The 21,016-nt window shown below is 38.0% G+C and overlaps 1 protein-coding gene across 8 annotated transcripts in view; it reads right to left on the bottom strand.

Annotated features, from left to right (window-relative positions):
* Nucleotides 1–21,016, bottom strand: part of PLEKHA7 (pleckstrin homology domain containing A7) — a 145,467-nt gene that overhangs the window by 105,592 nt on the left and 18,859 nt on the right. Inside the window, exon 1 of one of the 8 annotated variants that reach the window (XM_064714987.1) lies at nt 16,227–16,698. The exons of the other annotated variants lie outside the window; for them this stretch is intronic. The gene's annotated coding sequence lies outside the window, so the exon portion shown is untranslated. Of the gene's footprint in view, nt 1–16,226; nt 16,699–21,016 lie in introns of those variants that run through there. 8 annotated transcript variants of the gene reach the window in all.

Here is a 21,016-nt window from a genome sequence, read left to right as displayed (position 1 = left end):
TAGGCAACCCAATGCTACTTACATCAAAGCATTTATATTTTATATGAGTTTTGTTTTGCTGCAAATACACAGAGACACCTTTGTCAAAACACCATCAGTTACAAATGCATGACAGAAATTCTTCCTGCATTTGGGAGCAGAAGGGGCTGGGGGGAGGGTGTCATTTATCACCCAGTTGCTGTGACTTTGCTCTCATTGCTGAATGCAACACAAACAGTAAAAGGCAAAACTGCCATACTCGTTTCACTAAGAGATAGACTTCTAAAAATAAGATAAAATAAAATAAAAATCTGTGGAACTGCATGCAAGCCTTGTTTCCTTCTCTGTTCACCAAATATATGTGTGAGAAATTAAACCTTTACCTCAGCTTATATTTTCCTCAACACCACAGGATCAAAAACTTCAAAAGTTTGGAAATAATCCAATTACTCCTTACTTACCTTATAAATGAGATATGAAAATACATGCAAAGAAGTGGTTCTAGGAGTAAATGTTATACAAGTACCTCCATTAGAATATACCAAGAGGTGAGATCTAGCAAGTAAGTGACAATCTATCCAAACTCAACATTTGTTTTCAATTAATTTACATTTAATTGCAGGTGCTCACAAAATTTGAAAAAGATAACATTGATCTCTTCTCCCTGCAGAACATTTTAATCTGGAACCATAATATTAGACAGCCACTTAGACAGTAGGTTACTTTTGCTTTGAAATAATATTTACATAATGGTGCAGCAGCAAACAGGTCCCAGACAGCTTTTCCTAGGGGTGCATTAGACCAGAAAAAAAGCAACATCAGGAAGAAGCTGTTGCCTCTCAGCTGAGCTGACAAACTTTCACTCTTCAGCTTTATACAAATGTAGCAGTAATTACTCACTTAGCCTGGCACCAGTTCCCACATTGTTCATTCCCACAGACTACACGGGATTAATGCAGTGCACTGCTTCCTGCAGTGCTACACGGAATTGCTGAAACCCAGCGTCCCACCCATCCTCCTCAGGACCAGCCAAAAATGCCTTTTCCAGACTGAGCCACCAGTAAAATCAATGCTTACAATCCCTGGCTGAAAGGGGGTTTTTGCTTGTAGGGGTGTTTAAAAAGCATTGCTTAGCAGCTGAGTTGATTAGACTGTTCTATCCAATTATTTTGGTTACTATCCAACCACTCCTCAGATTCCTCCAGTCTTCCCTAACACCACTTCACCACGTTGATGACTCACTCTTTTTCTCCTCCATTTTCCAAGACTCCTGTTGCATCCCTTGTCCCTAACACCTTCTGAATTTAGGAACCGTTTGTAGTAGAAAAACTTGTGGTCATATCCAGGCACCTGCAAGCCAGATTTTTTTTTTTTTTTTCATAGAAGACTAGGATATTCTGGCCATTCCTAGTGGAACTATTACTTCTTAGCCTGTTTTCGGTTTTATTTTGGCTTCGGGGAAAAAACTGCTTCATATTTTCACCACCCCTCGAAAATCAAAACTGTCTCATTACCAAAAAGTACACAACTTTTTACTTGCTAATTTTAAATTCTAAAAGAGAATAGCTGATGAATATAATTTTTTTTTAAATGACACCCCATGAAACAAGACCACCTCTTTTCCCACATCATTTAGACTAAAAAAGCTAAAGATCATAACCTTACTTCATGGTTACTTCAGCACACCTTTAAGTTCTCACTCAAAAAACAGGGATAGAAGGCGGGACAGATTAGTCTTAATGATGAAAAAGGAAGTATTAAGCATAAAAAGAGACAATTTTTGTACTTCCAAAGGATCACTATACTAAGTTAACAGATGGGAAATTGAACTAAGGGATCTGTGTTACTGGTGGCCTTTGAAGAGAAGAGAACAGGATTGCACATAAGATGCCTGATAATTTGTGTACCTGTCTTCCAGCTCTGGGACATCATCTAAAACAGAATAGACACAAGATGCATCAATATGCTAAACAGCTTTTCTGCACAGAGAAACACTCTGAAGCTCTGTGAAGGTGTCTGAACAGTTTTCATTAGGTCTAAGCTTTTGGCATAGAAAATATAATTCTGTAAGAAGCTCTAATTAAAATCATAATGGCTCTACAAAAAAAAAAAAAAATCTCCTCAATGGATTTCTCTAAACCAGGAAAACATATCCCCTCAAGCATGACATGTTTGGTACTATAAAGAAATTAGAGCTGGAATACCAGAGACTGTGAAACTACTACCCTCTAGACTTAAGATACTTCAAATTCTGATTTATTCCCATCTAACATCCCAAAATGTCAAAGCCATTCCCAGGTTCCTTGTGCTCCAACAGATTAGTTTTGCCATTTAAGACAGAGAAAAGCACTGCAATTCTACTATAGAAGCTTTCAAGTGTTTGTTCAGCCTAAAGACATACCACAAACCTCACATTATAAGCAATGTGTTATTATAGAAGACTTTTCCTTCTGCATTGGAGGCTAAAAACAGCATAATAATGATCTAGAAGACTACAGAAGATGTTCTCTGGGTTTTAATTCAAAATGTGAGAAGTACACTGCAGGCTTCACCAGATTTCTTTTTAAAAAATTAATTACCAAAAGCATAGAAACACCAGACCTCTCCAGATTCACTTTTAAACGTCATCTTATTTCCAAATGCTCAAGCTCAAAAGATTTCTAAATATTTTTAAACCAATTTAATTACCTAAAGTATGCTATTAATTCTGTAAGCATGCTGAAAAACATTTCAAAGGTGCTTCAATAATCTTAACTGGGAATTTTTATATGAAGAACAAGTACCACACTGCAGGAACAGCTACTTGTAATAAAATTTCCTCATGATGGCAGCATAAACCATTCTGATGAAGTGCTAAACGACAATGCACATTCCTACTCACACAAAAGAGACCCCAGCTGCTCCAGAAATTGTGTTCACTACCTTTTTCTGCCTCTTCACAATGCCATTTTTACACTACTTTACAGTCTTTAGATTCAGTCCCCAGAATTCCACAGGAGTATCATTCTACTTCACACCTGCAATTTATGAAGAAAGATAAGGTACTATCCTACAGAGTATTTTGACAAGGGATAGTTTTATGCAGCTTCCCCATACATTCCACTGGATTTTGTCTCATTTGTATATTCTACTTTGGCAAGTCTATGACAACTGCAGAGTCTGCACATCTGTGTGAATCACTAAGTTAATGCTTCAACCAAGATCTATGAAGTTCTTCTGAAGAATGACCTTCCATGCAGTTCTGTTTGCTTTTACTGTTTCTGCACTACAAAAAGGACAAGACCATGACTTGCAAGATCCCATTGCCAGAAGGATTCTGAAAATCCGGCACTTTGTCTTACTGACCCTCCCCAGTGTACAAATCACTAAGATTTACAGGCAGCTGTATGCTTTTATGAGGCATGAAATTCACTGAGTTCAAAATCTGCACAGATTTCAGCTTATGAACAAATTACAACAATTAAGTCTGTGTTGATTAAGAATAGGTTTGAGATCAAAAAGATCACCATGCTTGGAAAGATTTTGTTTAAAAGCTACTACCAGCGCAAATCACTCATTTCAGACTGTGCTGCAAGCATGTGTTTGCTGAGGCTCCAACTTCCAAAATCTCACTATTTCCCACTTGAAAAGGTTAGCCAATGCTCCCCTCAGATCAGTCACCACAAGTTGTTTTTCAACCAAGTTCTATCAAAATAATCTGACTTTTTCAAACCATACAGTAGAGTATAAAGGAACCCAGATCCCTCAGACAGCAGCTGATGGACAGACAATATAAACAGTTTTGTTTAGCTGATCCAAGGGGACAGTAAGCTCCTGGAGGAGAAAAGATTGACCAGTAAGAACGAGTGATGTCCCCAATCTCCTGCTCAGTTACAAGTTTCATATCTGTCTACAGCCTTTAAAAGCGCACTAAGCCCTCACTCATTTCTTAGAATGCCTACACAGTTTAAAGACCAGAAATGTGTCTCTATTTCATCTTCATGTTACTGACTACTTCTGCTTAAATATACCTAAAAACCTTACCAAGTTGCAGGTTTGCACTCTCTCTGATTACTCTCCAACTGCTCAAAGGAAGCAATATGGAGACTCCATCAAAATGAAGATAAACTGCCACTCACCCTACTTCTAAGTGTTAACAAACACTGAAAGAATCCGTAAGGAATGGAAAAAGGCAAAAATTGCGAGTCTGGTATAGATAGAACAGAGGATAGGAAAGTCACAAATAAAACATGTTTTTAACCCATGAAATACAGGATAGATGGTTTGGCTTGGCAATCCTGGACAGAGCAAACATTGCTGTAGCACCCAAAAGCAGCAGCAAAGGCTTTTTGGCTGTAGTGAAGCTTTCCCTATCTCTTTTCCTGTTTGGCAGTTTTATCTGCACTATGGTAAGAAGGGTGGTTAGCACTAATTTTCTCAAATCTGACTCAGATTACACTGATTGAAAAGACTGGCCGTATCTTAATTTGAGGGTTTACCATAAGAAGATTAAAACAAACCAGCAGCATCCTTGTTTTTAAGCACTACACACACTGAGCAGCAAACAAGTACTACATCAGAGAAAAAACAGTTGTCATTACACCCCATTTTCCAAACATTTATGGTTTCTAAGAGAATTATCATTCCTCCAGAAACCGCCAATTTTCTTCTCCATACACCTTTACAGTACAGCTATTTTGGCCAAAACAGCAGCAGGGTTTTATCACATTTCCTCTGCTTAACAGGATTTTTCAAATGAGCAGCAAAGCCTGGGAGCAGCTGGAGCTTCAGAGGAGGATTGCCTCATTATCAGCAGCAAGAAGCAGAATAGATGAAGCAGAGCAAAAAGCCAAGTTCTCCATCTGAAGGGACAGTTACTAGGTTTTAAAATCACAGCCTAAAATCAAGATTCTGTTGCTGGTATGTACATCTGTGTGCATTACTATATAAAAACAACATCACAATAGCAGTCCTATATGAATTTACAGCTTTTTGTTCCTTTATGTAACATTAGTTTAGCTTGAGAAACATGATGGCAATTGAGTTATGTGAAAGAACTACCTAGATGCAATTAGAAACCACCACTTCTACCAGTTTCAGCAAGGCACTTCAAAAATATAATGAAATATTCATGGCCATATTGTGACATGAGAGCCTACAACCAGCTTAAAAGAAGCAAGAGGAATTGCACAACAGCCTGTCAATATAAAAAGAAAAAAAATCATGAAAATGTGTATTTGGCAAGACAAACTTTCCCTCACAATTTTTTTTTACTTTAGTCAGGTCTCTCATTGTTAGAAGCTATCAGAAATCACTAATTTTTACACAAATGTAACGTGAAAAATACTGAATGAACAATTTTTGTTTTTTTCAATTATGGGACGAAAGTTTTCATATGTAGGAGATAATTAGTTGAAGACAAATTTAAGGAAGAAAAAGCCTGAAAGTTTAAAAGGTAAGAGATATAGAACATTCAAAACTAGATCCAAAGCATGACCTAACAACTGAGAGCAGAGAAATGCAGAGATAATGCATAATGAATGCCCAGCAGTAAACTGATCAGCAAGCAGGAGGCACCCAGCATAAGTCACCTCTGTAACATGGCAGTGAAAAAGGCAAAATTCAATGCTAGCACACACCATGACAGCTATTTCCAGAAGAGACAAGGAAATAATTTAAGCAGCCTTCAACTGTGTTTCAGTAAGTCTTTATCAAGAATATCTTGCTACATTCTAGATGATCCACACTTAGAAACCATCAAATAGGTAAGTGTGAAAAGGGCTTTGTGTACCTGGGGAAGAGATCAGGACACATCAAGCACTGACATTTGAACAAGCTCATGGGTTTGGTAGAACACAGCACAAGCAGGGAACACACGAGATGAAGCAAAGCCAAGCTGGTGTCTGAGGCAGAGCAACAGAAGATGGGACACTGTGACATCCGATAGCCCCCTGTCCTGTGGGGTGTAGGACTGATCTGCTTAAAAACAAACCAACCAACCAGGAATACCAGTACCAAAGAATACAAATACCTTCATTAAAAAACAGGAATGGCAGGAGACCAATAGATACCAGACTGCCACTAGTTAATGCAAGTCAGAACCTTGAGTTCCCTAAATTTATTTCTAGCACAATCTGGTACATACAAGAAAGAAAAAAGCCTTCAAACAAACAAACAAAAACCCCAGATGCAATTAATCAGTCCATGAGATAACAACGTGGTGAAAATCAGAAGACACAACTGAGTCAATACCTGCTTGCAGACATGAGAAACAAAAGGCAATTCACCAGTATTTCATAACACTGCTCATGCAAAGAACTTGTTGCTGTTTGTAAATATCAATAAATACTTTGGATTCTGCTACACCTCTAAAACCACAAAACTTCTCCAATTGTGCAAACACCTACTTGTTTCAAACTTCAAAACCAAGAATTCTCAATAGAAGTCTTTTATCTGTAACATATTAGAAGATAACCTGTTATGAGTTTACCTTGCTAAGCTACTGTGCAAAGTAGATTTAACTCTTCTTTTCCTGTGTCCTTAAACTGCCTTGGTTCCAGCAACAGGACTGGAATCTCTTCCTTACTCTCCCACCAACCAAATGAATGATAAGGGCATTTTCTTCTTGCTGGCAAAGTAGGAGCTCAATTATCATACAAAATTTTATTATGAATTCACCTTCTTCCGATATGATCCTAAGACCATTATGCCAGGAATCCCAGCCTGCTCTGGATTCATTAGATTGTCCCAGAATGATAAACCCACTTTGTTGCTGTTCAACCTGGGCAGCCAGAATGTCCAACCTACCAAAGCACAGATGTTAAAAGCATCAAATGATCTAACTAAATCTAGAGAAAAGATATTCCTGCTTCATCCACAAAAGGAGAAACAGCAATATGCAAAATCTTGCCCCAGATTAATCTGGGGAAGCCTCACCCTTTCCCAGTGAAGAATCACAGGGAAACAGAAAAGCCTGGACAAGAAGAGGCTTCAGGCAATCATCTGGTCCAATCTTTTGCTGAAAATGAGACTTCAGATGATCCAGAGTCATCCAAAACTGAATCTTAACTGCTTCCAGCAAGGGAAATTCCACCCCTCCTCTCATCAACCTACTGCAATATTCAACTGTTCCCAAAGTGAAGAATCACCTTTCCTGACTGATCAGTGAAGGCTTGGAATGCTGTACTTGGATGGAAGAGTGGAGTGCTCTGACAGCCCCTTCAAGTCCCAAAGAAGTAAGCCCAATCCTTGTCACAGCTTTTCTAAGGTGTGCTTTTTTCAGAAGTGTGGGGGAGAGGGGGAAAAAGAGGATGGATTTGCTAAACTCTTACTTATGCTAGAAATAAATATTATGTTAAATGAAACATTCATGTATTTTTAATCAATACACCTTAAGTACTAGACTTGGCCATGGAACAGCTGACAAGAACAACCACACTGGAATAAATCTGGCTGAGAGGCACTTGCTCATTAGTGCTTCAGCAAGAAGAGTCACGCAGAGTGGCATTAGTCAGGGAAATACACATTTCCAATACTCTGAGCCAGCCTGGCCTTCAAGCCAACAAAAAGCTTCTGGCAGGCAGCTAAGAGCTGCCATTTGCAAACAGAGGTGGTATTTGGCATCTCTACTCAGAACCCAGCTCCTGGAATCATGTAATGACTTGAGAATGCATGCTATCATCTTTTAAGCATGATCCTAATATTCACATTTTAAGAGGAAAAAAATAAACCCTGAATAGGCTCAGAAAAAAAAAAAAAGGAGATAAATATGTGGGTATAAATAAGGAGTAAAAGGCCAGTAAATCTAGGAAATGTTAAGCAATTCTAAAGAAGTATAGATTCCAGACATTCTATTGCACTCCACAGATAAATTATAATCAGGGGCACAATTATGCTGGTTTTTTTTAAATTTACTCAGAAGTTGCTTCTAACTTCTAAACTCTAACAATTTCCCTTCTATGTTCTTTTCCCTTTCCCCTACAACAACAAAAAAAAAAGTCCGAATTTGACCCCATAGAGATAGCAGCTCAAAATGAATTTAAATAAAGCAAAACCAAGTATAATTCTTCGGCTTTACTATTTCTCAGCTGCCCCATCCATCCCTCATTTCTACATACCCTTCCAAAACTAAACAAGCCATACCATATAAACTATTGTCATAAGTGGTACAAAAAATATTTCCATTCAAGTAAATTCCACAAAGAAGCAAAGGCAATTTGGTGATTTTCTCATAAAGCTGTTGTAGCCCCTCACAATGAAGATCCAAGTAACACAGATGGAAATGCAAACATTTGAGCCAAGCACAGCAAAGTCTTACACAAGAATTAGAGCAAGACAATCACAGGTGCCTGCACTGACATTTTTTTAAGTTGACTATAACTGGCTTGAGGTTTTGCTATAGCATCACTGACAGAAATGGAGTTCTTCAGTAGCAGTGGTTTGACTGAAAACAAAAAAAGGCTTTTAAAAACAAATATTTCCTTGCAAATATTTTAGCTCATACACTGAAAATCCCAATAAACAATGAAGATTTGAACAAACATTTCTCTTACAGAGCTCTCTATCATTCTTTGAAAAAAAAAAATCCAATACAATAAGCACTCCTCTTCTGGGCTTGCCAAATTTATGAAGTTTCATAGCTGTATTATGTTATTTAAGCAAACTGAGCCAGAATAGATAAGCACTTTGTGTGCTCATAAGATGCTAAAACAAGATGATAAAACTCAGGCTTGCCTTTAAAGGTGCTTTGCCATATACAGCCACTTTTCACAGCATAGAGCTGAAAAGGAAACCAATGCAAAATTCAACCAAAAGCCAAGATTATAAGCCTTTTAAACTTACTAAGTTTGAAACAACACTAGACTAGAGGCTATGCAGAGCTGCCATTTGGAGGGTGAAGAAATGCTGACAGAAACCTCATGACATCCAAGAAAGACAAATGCAGGCTCGTGGGATGGAATAAGCCCATGCAGCAAAGGCTGGAGACCAACTGGCTACAAAACAGCTTTTTACAAAGGGCTCCTCCGGGTCTTTGCGAAGAAGTTGAACACGATTTATTTATTTATGACACTATTTTCCTTCCACATCTTGTCCTCTTCACTGTGTTATAGAAGATAAATGCAGAAAACAAACAACAAAAGACTCCATACCAAGAGAGTATTACACACCTGCAGGTTTCCCAGAACAAGCAGTAGCAGGAAGGCAGGTCAGGAACAGACAGTCCTTGTCTCAAACCCAAGAACCAGCACATCACAGTAAGCTGGTTCTCTCTAATGAGGACTGATGGGCTCCTGCAGAACAGCACAGGCTGACAAAAAGAATTATGGAAGCCTCGACATACTTTGCCAACTGCAAGTTCCTTGTCCCCATCACCTGGAAACAGATCTGACAAAAATCAGTTTCAACAAAATTCAAAAAGACCCTCCTCACACACAGAGCTCCTTTGGTCCTCTGGGTGCACTCTCCAGAAGACTAGAACACTTCCATTATTTTCATGTATCTCAATGTTCCCACTCTGAATAAAAATGAAGCTTTAACAAAGATAGAAATGGAAAATTAGACCATGGATGCTCATTGTCTATCTCAGAGAGATACAAACACTGAGATGGTTGAAATAAGAAGTACAACTTATTTCTATTTTAAAAATATATGACCTTCCCATAAGACAGGCTTTGACAAGAATGTTTTCAAATTACATTTTAGTCCAGTATTTCTGTTTTCCCGCTGTCTCAGGAATACTCAGATATGAAGATATAACCACACACCATTGTATTTTTGGCTTAAACCTGTCTTCTTTAAATCAATTTTCTTGGCTTAAACCTCTCTTCTTTAAAGCGTACATTTGAAAACAAAATTTTATACTCTTCCTACCTGCCAATTCAGAAGGAAGACACTCTAAATCTGACCAGTTTGTTTCCTTCTGCAATCTCACTGAATTCTTTCTGAACTATTTTTATAATTCTGAAAACTCTAGCCCCTCATCAAAACAGACACCTAAAATAATTGCCATCTTGCATTAACTGCAATCTGGTATTTCCTGTGAAGAACAAATTTCGAGAAGCAAATGTGTGACAAGCCCATTTTAAAGAAAATGCTTCATTCCTACAATTCTTTTTGCATTTAACAGGATTCTGTTTTAGAATTAGAGAATTCTAATTAGAGAATTTAGAAATTCTCACAACTGACACACAGAAACTTAATTTTGGAATTATTTCTCACTGATATTTTGCCATAATCACCACTATATTCTACCAATATAATTTCATTTTGCAGATAAAAAGTTGCTGTTCCCAACTCTCCCCACTGAAAAGCACAGAAATAGCCACACTTGCTCTAATAAAACTCTTAGGGCTTAAGAAATATTCTAGTAAGCTTTGTTATAAAACAAAGCAACGAAAGGAAACACCAAAACTCAACTCACAATTCCTATGCTCTTTGTTGGATTTCATTATGAAACAGACGTAGGACAACATTCAATTTCACCACCTCAAGTTAAAAATATGAGTTTGTTTTGCCATCTGTGGAAGCTATTTTGCAGGCAGTCAATACCACAAAGATCAATAAACCCTAGAATGGATTTCCTTCCCAAACCCTTGCAAAATAACTCCATATTAGCATAAAAAGCAGACAGCAGAAGATTGCAGATTAGCTGCAGTTTCCAACATGACTACATAAACATCTGAAGAACAATAAGCAATTTATCCTATTTACTCAAACGAATCACTTCCATTTGCTCACCAGGAACTATATATGCACAGGTAATTCTTCTGCTTCCTGGGACACACAGAAGTGTGCCTCCTGTAATTTGGTTTAATCCACAAATGCTTCAAGAACGCTGTCCAGCAGCAGAGTCCCATTCCCTACAAGGCCAAAAATGCCTCCTGCAGGAGTGTAAGGAAGGCATGGCACCTTGCAGGAAAGGCTCCCATTGCACTCATCTTAACCATTTAGCTGCCCTTTCCTGAAGCTGTTAAGAAGCACATTTTGCTAAATGCCACACCAAGTGCATTCCATGAGATGGAATGTACCAGGGTGTCCCCACAGAAAGCACATCCTCCCACTACTACTGTAGACTTGAATGATTCTTTGTATTCCTTGTTTAAAAAAAAAAAAAAGGACAAAAATATCAAGTTTTTTACCGTAGTAACTCTCCATGTACCAAAACAATAGCTTAGTATTTTCCAAAGCTCTTGAAAAAGATATGTTTGTCCATCTCAATAAAGCAAAACAAAGTGCCCCATCCCCAGGAAATTCTACAAACCTAAAGAACATATCAGAATATATCAGTGATCTGACCTGGGTGTCTGCATATCCTTATATTCAGTTCCCATAAATAGTACACTAAAGCCTCAACTATGTTAAAAGAATTCGTATCTGTATTCTAAACTTCACAAGACATTCATTGTGTATAAGCATTGGTAAATTGCCCATTTTTTAAAACAGAAGTTTAATGCTCTTCCAATAAAACTTTAACAAAGGCATTGTTAACAAATTGCTACTTTTTCCTATCTCTGTCAAAGGATTTTTGGCATAGTAACTTCATTTTAAAGCTCACATGAAATCCAAGGTAAGCTTTCACAGGTAAAACTACTTAATTTTAGTTATCCATTGTTTTTATTTAACTGGAGCTATTTTAGTTCTGCTCAGGGAACTGACAGGCATAAAAAGCAAAGAGGTATCTTAAAAGACTAATGTAATAAAAAGTAAGATAAAATTACTGCAGATAGCAAGCATATAAACCAAACTTCAAGGACAACTGCCAAATCTCAAGAAACATCTGCTCTCCTGGGAGGTGAAAATCTCTAAGACACGCTCTACTTAATTCTCATCTGCCATGCAGCTCCACTGAACGTAGCATTTTCCAAAAAGCTAAAAAGTCCAACAGAGATCTCACTACTGCTGAAAGGAGCAGTTAGTCCCACCTCCTGCCTTCCCAGTGCTTCTTCCCCTGCACTGGTGCTGGTGCCTGTGCAGCCCAGCAGCAGAGCAGAGGGCCAGGGATTCAGCTGAAAGCAGTTTCCCATGGGATGTGCTCCTAGCTGGAGCACCAGGCTGCCAAACAAGTGTTCCAGGACTGGCCAGGAGAGGACTGCAAAGGAAAGACATCGTGGAAATGTCAGCGTCCCTTTTATTGACAGCTCACTCTTGGATTAATTTAAGCCCCACTGAAATTTATTAGCCAGCCAGTTTGTGGTGTGCTCATCCACGGCCGTCAGGAAAGGACTTGACACCTTTTCCTTCTAATGAAATGGAAGCTGTTGAATTAATTTGCCTCTAACTCGGCCATGCAGTAATCCAAAGCTCACTGAAATCAGCAAGCTCCAGATTAGACCTTTAATGACCTAGAGTGGTGAAAGGACACAATTTGCTTTCCTTGTCCTTTGTTTCCCAGAAATGCTCAGAAACAGGCACATGTTAATTCCTTTGCCTCTCCCACACAACAGCTGTAAGCAGCCTCTGTCTGCTAGCAAAAGCTACTTCAACCAAGCACACAACAGCCCCCTAACCAAAACAGCAACCCAAAAAAGAAATTCCAAGTCCCAGGAAGCAACAACAAACCTTCCAGGGCACCATTTAAAGCCTCTCAGAACACACATGGCATATGATGGAGTGAGGGGACTTGAGAAACGGTGCCATACAGAAAACAAAAGTACAAAACTACCCAAAGTCACTTGTTTTTTTTTTTAAAAAACAGTCTTGGCTCTTTTCCCCACACATTTTATAACTTTAAAAAGGTGAACATCTAATGAAATGAAGGGGAAAAATGAATACTTTTTAAAATAGTATAACCTTCCAAATAGGTGCTGCAGTGCCCTTAATGATTTATTCATGGATTTCCTGACTTAGACAACTCCAGTTCTTTGTCTTTCACTTAGATACTCCTGCTGACAGTATTTTGTTAGCTGTTAAAAATCTGAAAGCTCACAACAGCTACTGTAACAAATGAGAAGTATAACTATGTCTTTTGTTGAACAGCTTAATTACAGGCAGGCAGAAAACATCTGAGGGCCAAACTGAACACGAAAAAATAGCAAGATATCTGAGTCTGTGTTCAGACTCTATTTAAAATTAAAACTTTGTTTAATCCCAGAGCATCTAGGCTAAATAAGAAAAACCCATGAAATGTTACATCACAGAAGCAACTATCCATTCTGAAACAATGAGTTTCAAGAAAGACAGCATTACTGTTTTCTTTTATAAATACTTGCTATTTCATCAGTCCCAGAGCTAGTAGAAAGCTGAAAATACTGCATAGCAAGGAGAGAGCTCTCCTCTCTGGACCCAAATCAACAAGGACAGCAATTAACACATAGGTATTAACTTCAGGATCTTTATTGAAGGCATTTAAGGAAAGTTCCTTACCCAAGTGACTTTTCTAGCCCTGCTCCAAAAGACCCAGCATCAGCCAGCTGCACAGTGAATTGGTAGAAAGCAGCTGCACATTAAGCTCCCACAGAAGACACACTCTTGTATCTCTAAGCACCAATTGCTGAGCCAGTCACTGCATTGCAGTCCCTGCATTTCACAGTGGAAAAGAAGGAAATTTGGGGGAAGAAGTCACCTGATCTATTTTAGATGTCAAGATCTGTGAAGTAGCCCTGGAAATGACATTTGAACCCAAAAGTGACTTCCTCAGGTGCCATCTCTGTTACCCACAGCCAGGCTAGTAGTAAATCTATGTATGATTCCTAGCTGATGGCTTCAAACAAGAGCCATGGGCGAGCATCACACTTGACAGCTGGGCAACCACAAAATAACTGAGCGCCAACAAGACTGAGGTTTGACATTGGTACAGATTTTAGAACACTTTGTTTTGCACACTTATCCTTTGGCAGCTGACATCACACAGTCATATCAGGACACAAGGCTCCCAGACACCCCCAGTGCCATCCCTCTTATGGGGTAAGAAAACCCATAATTCTACTAAAAACGTGATTTCAGCATTCTTAGTAAAGACGATTCTAGAAAATAATCCACATAAAAATGTCTTTAAACGTAATATTAGTGAAAAAAATAGCACAAGAAATGACAGCTGGTAAAAGGCAGAACCAAAACAACACTTGTACTGAAGGAACAGTCAACAGTGTAAAAGCACACTTAAAACTAATCCCACTTAATTCTTTATGAATACTTTGCTTCTTGACATTAAATAAACTACAGGGCAATTAAAAAGCATTTAAATTATTTTCACCTGTATGTATGAACACTACTCTAAAAATATTTCTACATGTAAAACTTCTAAATAGACAGGACAGAAAATAATTTTGTATAGATTACATTTTTAAATATAACGGCACCATATGGCTTTATATACAAGTACACACATATACTTGTGTTTATATACATATTACATATTTTTATATAACGTATTCTGCCAATACTTCTGTTTATTCTAAGACTGTACTGAAAAGATTTATAAGCTAAAATATTAAGTACCAAAGTAATTTATTAAATGAATAGCTATTGTACTTCAGCCAAGAGCAGCATACTGCTGAATACCCTCAAGTCACACAGTATTTATTGAGATACACATAGAATTGTACAACTTTTACTGAATACCTGGAAGTTTCTCTCTCATAAAACTCACATATATAATACAAAAAATTAAATATATTTATTTATTGAAATAAAAAATATATATTTATTTTAATAAATATATTTTTTTAAAATGCTGTTCAGCAAGTGCTATCACAACATTCTTTGCAAACATAGTTATGCCAGGAAAGAAGTTTGTAGAAATAGGAATACAGACATGCTGAAAAGAGTAACTTTTAGATTGGAGCCTTCAGGATCAGATTACATTAGGAATAGCCAAGAACATAAAGGAGGTGAACACCATTAGAAGCAATCCATGCCAAAGCTGAAAGCATATTTAAATTCATGGCTGAATTGGCATCACAAGAAAGTCTAGCCAAGGAGCCTTTATCCATTTTCTAAGGCAAGACTGCAGCTTGTCCTGGGTCAGCAGGGAGCACAGGAATCATGTGCAGCAGGACTCCAATTTGGAAATGATTTTTGAAAGGAAGGCACTGCACACTGTGTAACTTCCAAACTCACATGGGGAGAGCACACAGAATTATAGTTTGGACATTTGATTCTGACTATAACAAAGTCACCCAGAGTACTTAGAGGAGTTAATTTAAACTTTAAAGTTCAGGGAAAAAAACAACAACACAAAAGCCCCAACTCACAAAATTAAGTCATCACACTGAAAGAAATGATGACTAAATGTAACCAGTTTGGAATGACATTGTTTAAAACACTGTTAATCAAAAATATCTGGGTGAGAAGCAGACAAGGAATCTGAAGGTAGCAAGATGGGGAATAAGCCAACCAGAAACAGAACAACGGGGGAAAGAAAAACCAAACACGAAACCAATTAGAGAGTAACCACTGTTCTACATGATAAATAAATCTTATCCTGTAGACCTCCCACTTCCACTTTATTTTTAAAACAAAGATCCATATATACATAGGAATGAAAGAATGAAAACTGACCAAAGCTTAGTTAAAAACAAGAAAACATTGCTTTTAAGACACTTCTCCTTTTTGACTTTCTGTCCCTTTTTCCACTTCCAGAACTATACCAGTAACCACAGCCTTTGCTGTAATTTCTACACAGTCTGAAAACTTAACTCTTTATCAAAATGTTGGCTATGTCAAAGTACAATATATGACAGAAACCATGTTTCTTTAATCAAAGTACCCTGTTTTAAAATGCAGAACTCTGACAGTCCAGCTTTCCCACTCTTAATACATTCTCTAGCATACTTCAGAAAAAGTTAAACTGCAGGACAGGAGAAATGCATGTCAGGAATGTTAACAGCATGCAAAAATGATCTGTGACAAGCCTGGGGTTTATGAGATTGTAACTACATTAATTTTCAAGACATTTAGATTTTCCTTAAACTTATTTGAGTGACCCATTATTTAACATTCCTCATTTTCCATCCATTAAATTTCACTTATGAGTACTTCTCACACCTGTCAGCACACTCAGCTTACTTGAAAGGCTATTGTTAAAAGCTCATATAAAAGGAAACAATAAAGACAGATACAGTGAATTTACCTCAGAGAACCGAAAGTTTCTGGAAGAAGTCAAGGCATGAGATTTAAAGCTGACAGAATCAAACCTTTTATTATTATCAACCAGCAAATCTAAGTAAGCTAACTTAATAGTGTGCAAGTACCACTTATCCCTCAATTTTATCCTCTGTTTCACACACAATTTTTGCCTCCTGTCTTTTCATATCTTTGCTAATACTCACTATTAATAGGTGCTTTGGTAGAAAACCCTTCAGTAAGGACGATGCACATTCTGGCATAACACCACAAGCAAGCAGGACTCGCTGGAGGTGAGGTTCATGGCATCTCAAAGTGCAGTTCCAACTTCAGGAGCTCGGCTACAAGCAAGATGTGAGGCTCTCCAAGTGCCAGCTTGAACTTCTAGTTAAACAGGAGCACACCAATCATTTTAGGACAGCAAGGGGCACATCCACAGCTGAGGAAAAACCGCCCTACACCATCCTACTCCTTTTCCCCACGACATTTCCCGTGTCCCTCATCCTGAGTGCAGTTTCAGCCCACGCTGCTCTGACTCGCTGATCCTCGCTGTGTCCTTGTTGGGCTCTCGGCTCCCTTGTCCTCAAGTGCCACTCCAGGCTGGCCCCCAAGCTCCAGCCCTGTTTACACATTCCTGCATTTCTTCTGCCTGGCTGGTGAGCACAGGACCTCCACCACTTCTTCAGCTGATGACAACTCAGATAACTGAATGGAACTTATGAGGCACACATAATGAGAGTTAATTATGTTCACATGATGCAACTGAATTTATGGTCACACAAAACCTCAGCCACTCTGACAATCACACAGACCTAGCAAATCCCCATGCTCAAGGCAACAATGCACTGCTCTGACTTCAGGAGAGGTAAGACAGGACAAACATGCCCAGGTGCAACTAACCCAAACCACAGCAGCATGGTTTACCTAAATCTTCCTCACAAAATTACATGCATGTATACCTACAAAGTTTTAGGCTAGAATTTAACCACCTAAGAAACACATATGGTTATTAGATTGTTCAGAAATAAACAGCAACAACTAATTTCTTACTTTGGGTACTTTAGCTACATAATTCTGATCTTTTTAAGTACTGACAGAAGACCAGCTCCAGTAAGATTCGAAACCGTGAACACATAATCTATCATCTAATTTCATCATGTAGCTTAAAAACAAAAACACTCAACAAATGCCTTAAAATGGATGACAAGTTTGAACATTAACTGCAGAAGAAATTTCATTTTCTAAAAAGACAGTCTTCAAGGTCACCAGCTGCATCATCACTAAATAACCTTTGCATTCATTAACCAAGTCAGACATCTGTTATATTTCAAGATTCCCCCTCTCATAAAAACCATGAGTGAAACAAGCATTAAATGCATCTGCCCACACCTATAACAGTGACTATAACCAGCACAGAGACAGTTCAGACACCTGATTTCATATCAATTATAATAAGTGATGCAGAGATGAAGTAGAAAACAACCAATTACATGTGCTGAGTGATAGGAAAAACAACTCCTATTTGTTTTAATAACTTCATTATTCTCCTACTTATTAAATAGTTGCAGGAGAGACTTTATAAACAAGCCAAGCTCTGATATGTGTGGTGTTGTTGTTCTGGTTTTGTTCTAGTACCTTATGCACAGAAATTGCAAACCATTCATACATTTAAGGAATACATCCACAGATAGTTCCAGTCAAACACACATTCTCTCCTGCTACACTAAAAGTGTTCTCCCCCTTCCTTTGTCCTTTTCAAATTCCTGGAATGCCACACACAGAGGATTTTACAAAAGTACAGATGCCTATGCTGAGTTACTGTATTCTCCACACCAAACAATTTTGTCTGCAACAGAATGGCAGCACGTGACATATTGAACAGCACTGCAAGTATGCACATGTGCATCTTGGCCAAATTAACATTCCCAGGATCTGGCCCTGGCTTTAAACCACCAAGCAGACATGCTCTAGTTATATCCCGTAATGATACACTGCTTGTTTTGGTAACTACTCTGTTTTTTCCACACCAAGTAATTCAGCAATCACAGAAGTAGGGACTGAGTTTCCTCATTTACTGACCAGTATACAACTGAGCAATCTCCTAATCATCCTTGGAAAAGCTCATGCCCAAACATTATTTTTATATATATACACACACACAGCTGCTCACATTCTGTACACATCCCTCCAATAACTCTTTGCCTCTCCTGTTATAAACAGCAAAAAGCAAAAACTTTTTGGGCAGACCATAAACATGACCTTCACTGTTCTAATGTTTGTTTTGTTTGTTCAAAAACAAACAAAGCATTCACGGTTTAAAATATTTTAAACAAGCATTCATTATTCTAGTGGTATAAACAGAAAACTATTACGAAAAGAATCCAGCCTATTCAATAACCAATCATCTTAAGTGAAGATGCTATTTACCAAAGCCATTTGAAGGCACCAGAAGTCATAAAAAAATTGAAAACTGCCGTTTACATCACATGTATGAACAAAAGCAATTGTTGTTGTGTTTGAATAAGGCTGACTACAAACACATTACACTACAACAGACTCTTTATCATAAGATCCAAGAACTTTGACAATTTAAAGTAACAATAAGGTTTTACTGGAACTTGCCTGGAATCTCCTCCTTGATTTTCTGGATAGCTATTCAGTGGAATATTTACTATACTAGCAGCATCTCTGCAAAACTTTTCATCCAAAGCATGCCCTCTGACAAGACATTTAATGCTTATTTTCCACAAATCCAGTCTGATTTTTACCTCACTTCTGTTTGAGCACCAGTTCTGCAGTTGTGTGCTGATGCAAATGTAAAGTCCTGTCATTTCCACACGTGCATGTGTGGGAAGAGGGAGGGTATGATTGTTTTTAAGTACGGCTAGCATAACTTGTCATACTTCCCAGACTCTGGATGATAAGAAAAAGGTTTTTGAAAGATGTTTTATTGGAAGTATGTATGGGATTCAAGTCATGTATGTATCTGCAGGCAAGCACATTTGTTGCACAGGGGTCTACCTTTGGACTTCCACCAGCTTCCCCTGCAGTCCAACACCAATTTATAGCAGAATTTATAGAGGAAAACAACAAAGATTCCATGAGCAATCCATGCCAAGCCCAATTAAGACTTTCAAAACAATAATTACTTGGTGTCAATTATGCCAGCACTTCTTATATGAGCAGGCTTTAAGAATCCAAGCAGGGCTAGCCAAAGACTGCAAACACTTTATTAGTCTTTATTCATTCAACAGAATCTCTCTAAAAGCATCTATAAACCCAAATCTCCAGCAGCTGTCTGGATTTTTTATTGTAACCCTCAGCACTGTGAAAATAATAGGCCTTTAGTTTGGAACTTGTTATTTTTGCATTTCTATACAGAAACACACTAAAAAAGACTTTAAAGGAGACATACATTAGAGGCTTTTAATTGCCATTCTAGTCTTAATAAACTCTTTTTAATGACTGAAACACTATTCCTTAGCTGTAAACAATAGGAGTTACCAACACATGTACCTTCTCATTGCAAAAATATTCAAATTCTGTAACAGCCTCAAAAGGAAGTTGTTAGAAGACACGGGAGCACTACAGAACTCAGCTGCTTGGGGTTTTTAAATGCAATATTAAGATTATCCTTTCTGTCAGCACATATTTAGTTTGCCACCTCCTCTTTCAAAGCACATGCATTGCAAGAAGGTTTTCATAAACTTCTTTTTAAAAGCAAATAAAGTACATTTTCTTTTAAAGAAGAAAAAAACCCCAAAACAAATAAAGGCAGACCAAGCAATGGAGTAATCCAATTACTAGCAAGCAAGCCACAAAAACAGGCACATCATATACAAAAGCATATAAATTTCAGGAAAAATAAACATCACAACTTTAAGAAAACCCCATAGAAAACTACATCAGCAGAATAATTCCTGGTTTTCATAAACAACCCTGTCAAATCTAAGTGGATAGCACTATTACAAGCAAGTTATTTAATTGACATTTAGAAATCACTGGTGCCAACTGGCGCCCTCCACATGAAATACTCAGAAGGCTTCAGACATCCTCCAAATAATCATGCAGAGATGCTGCAGAACCAAATGACAAAAGCACAGCTGTCTGTTTTCCTGAGGCAGAGTACAGCACTCACTAACTTTTAAAGGCACAATTTCAGTACAAATTTGATTTATGAACTGGAGAAACAAATACCAAGTGACTAAAGTAAATAAAGCTAAAGGTCTTTCCCTAACTTCAGCTTTTATGGACAGAGATCAGATATTATCTTTACATTTAATAATGCACAGGTTGGTTATTTTAAAAAATAAGGGTTTTTTTATTCTAAATGTGGATTTGGTGGAGTGAAAAAATCACATTAAAACTATCCAGCCAATTTTTGCTGCGGACAGAAATTTTGTGTCAACTTTCCAAGCCCTCAATGCTGTTCTAGTATTTGCTAATGTCTCCACATCCCATGTTTGGCACACCAACCTGAGAAGTTGCAATGTTTTGCAAAGCTTAAATCCCCATATTTAAAAAACAAAGCACCAAAATCCTACCACAATCATGTTTTGATTTCAGCGAGATTGGAAAGCCCCTGAAGATTAGCTGAGCTGGCAGAGCAACCCCAACCTGCCAGAACAATTCACCTGCCTTGGATGCTCTTCCTTGCAGCCACATTTCCCAAGGAACGCTCAAAACCAGATGTATTTCAACCTGGACTTTTTGAAATACAAAAAATTTGTATTTCACCGTGCACACACACTTCCCAGGCACACCATGGAGCAATCCCAGCAGACATCCCCGTGCACAAGAAGCAGCAACAGCCCCAGCTACTCCAGAAAAATGCAGAGGCTCATCCCACTGCAAAGGGTTAAATGGCAACTGAAGGTTTTTTCTGCCCTTACAATAGTGCTGATCTCTGGTGATTAAATGCAAACGCGGTGAAATGTTTGCATAATGATACCTTGCAATATTCAAAGTACTGATGTTGTTGTGTTTATAGTGCACT

The sequence above is a fragment of the Zonotrichia leucophrys genome, chromosome 5, assembly GCF_028769735.1.
Source record: "Zonotrichia leucophrys gambelii isolate GWCS_2022_RI chromosome 5, RI_Zleu_2.0, whole genome shotgun sequence".
Classification (NCBI taxonomy): domain Eukaryota; kingdom Metazoa; phylum Chordata; class Aves; order Passeriformes; family Passerellidae; genus Zonotrichia; species Zonotrichia leucophrys.
This window is presented reverse-complemented; position numbering and strand designations above follow the sequence as displayed.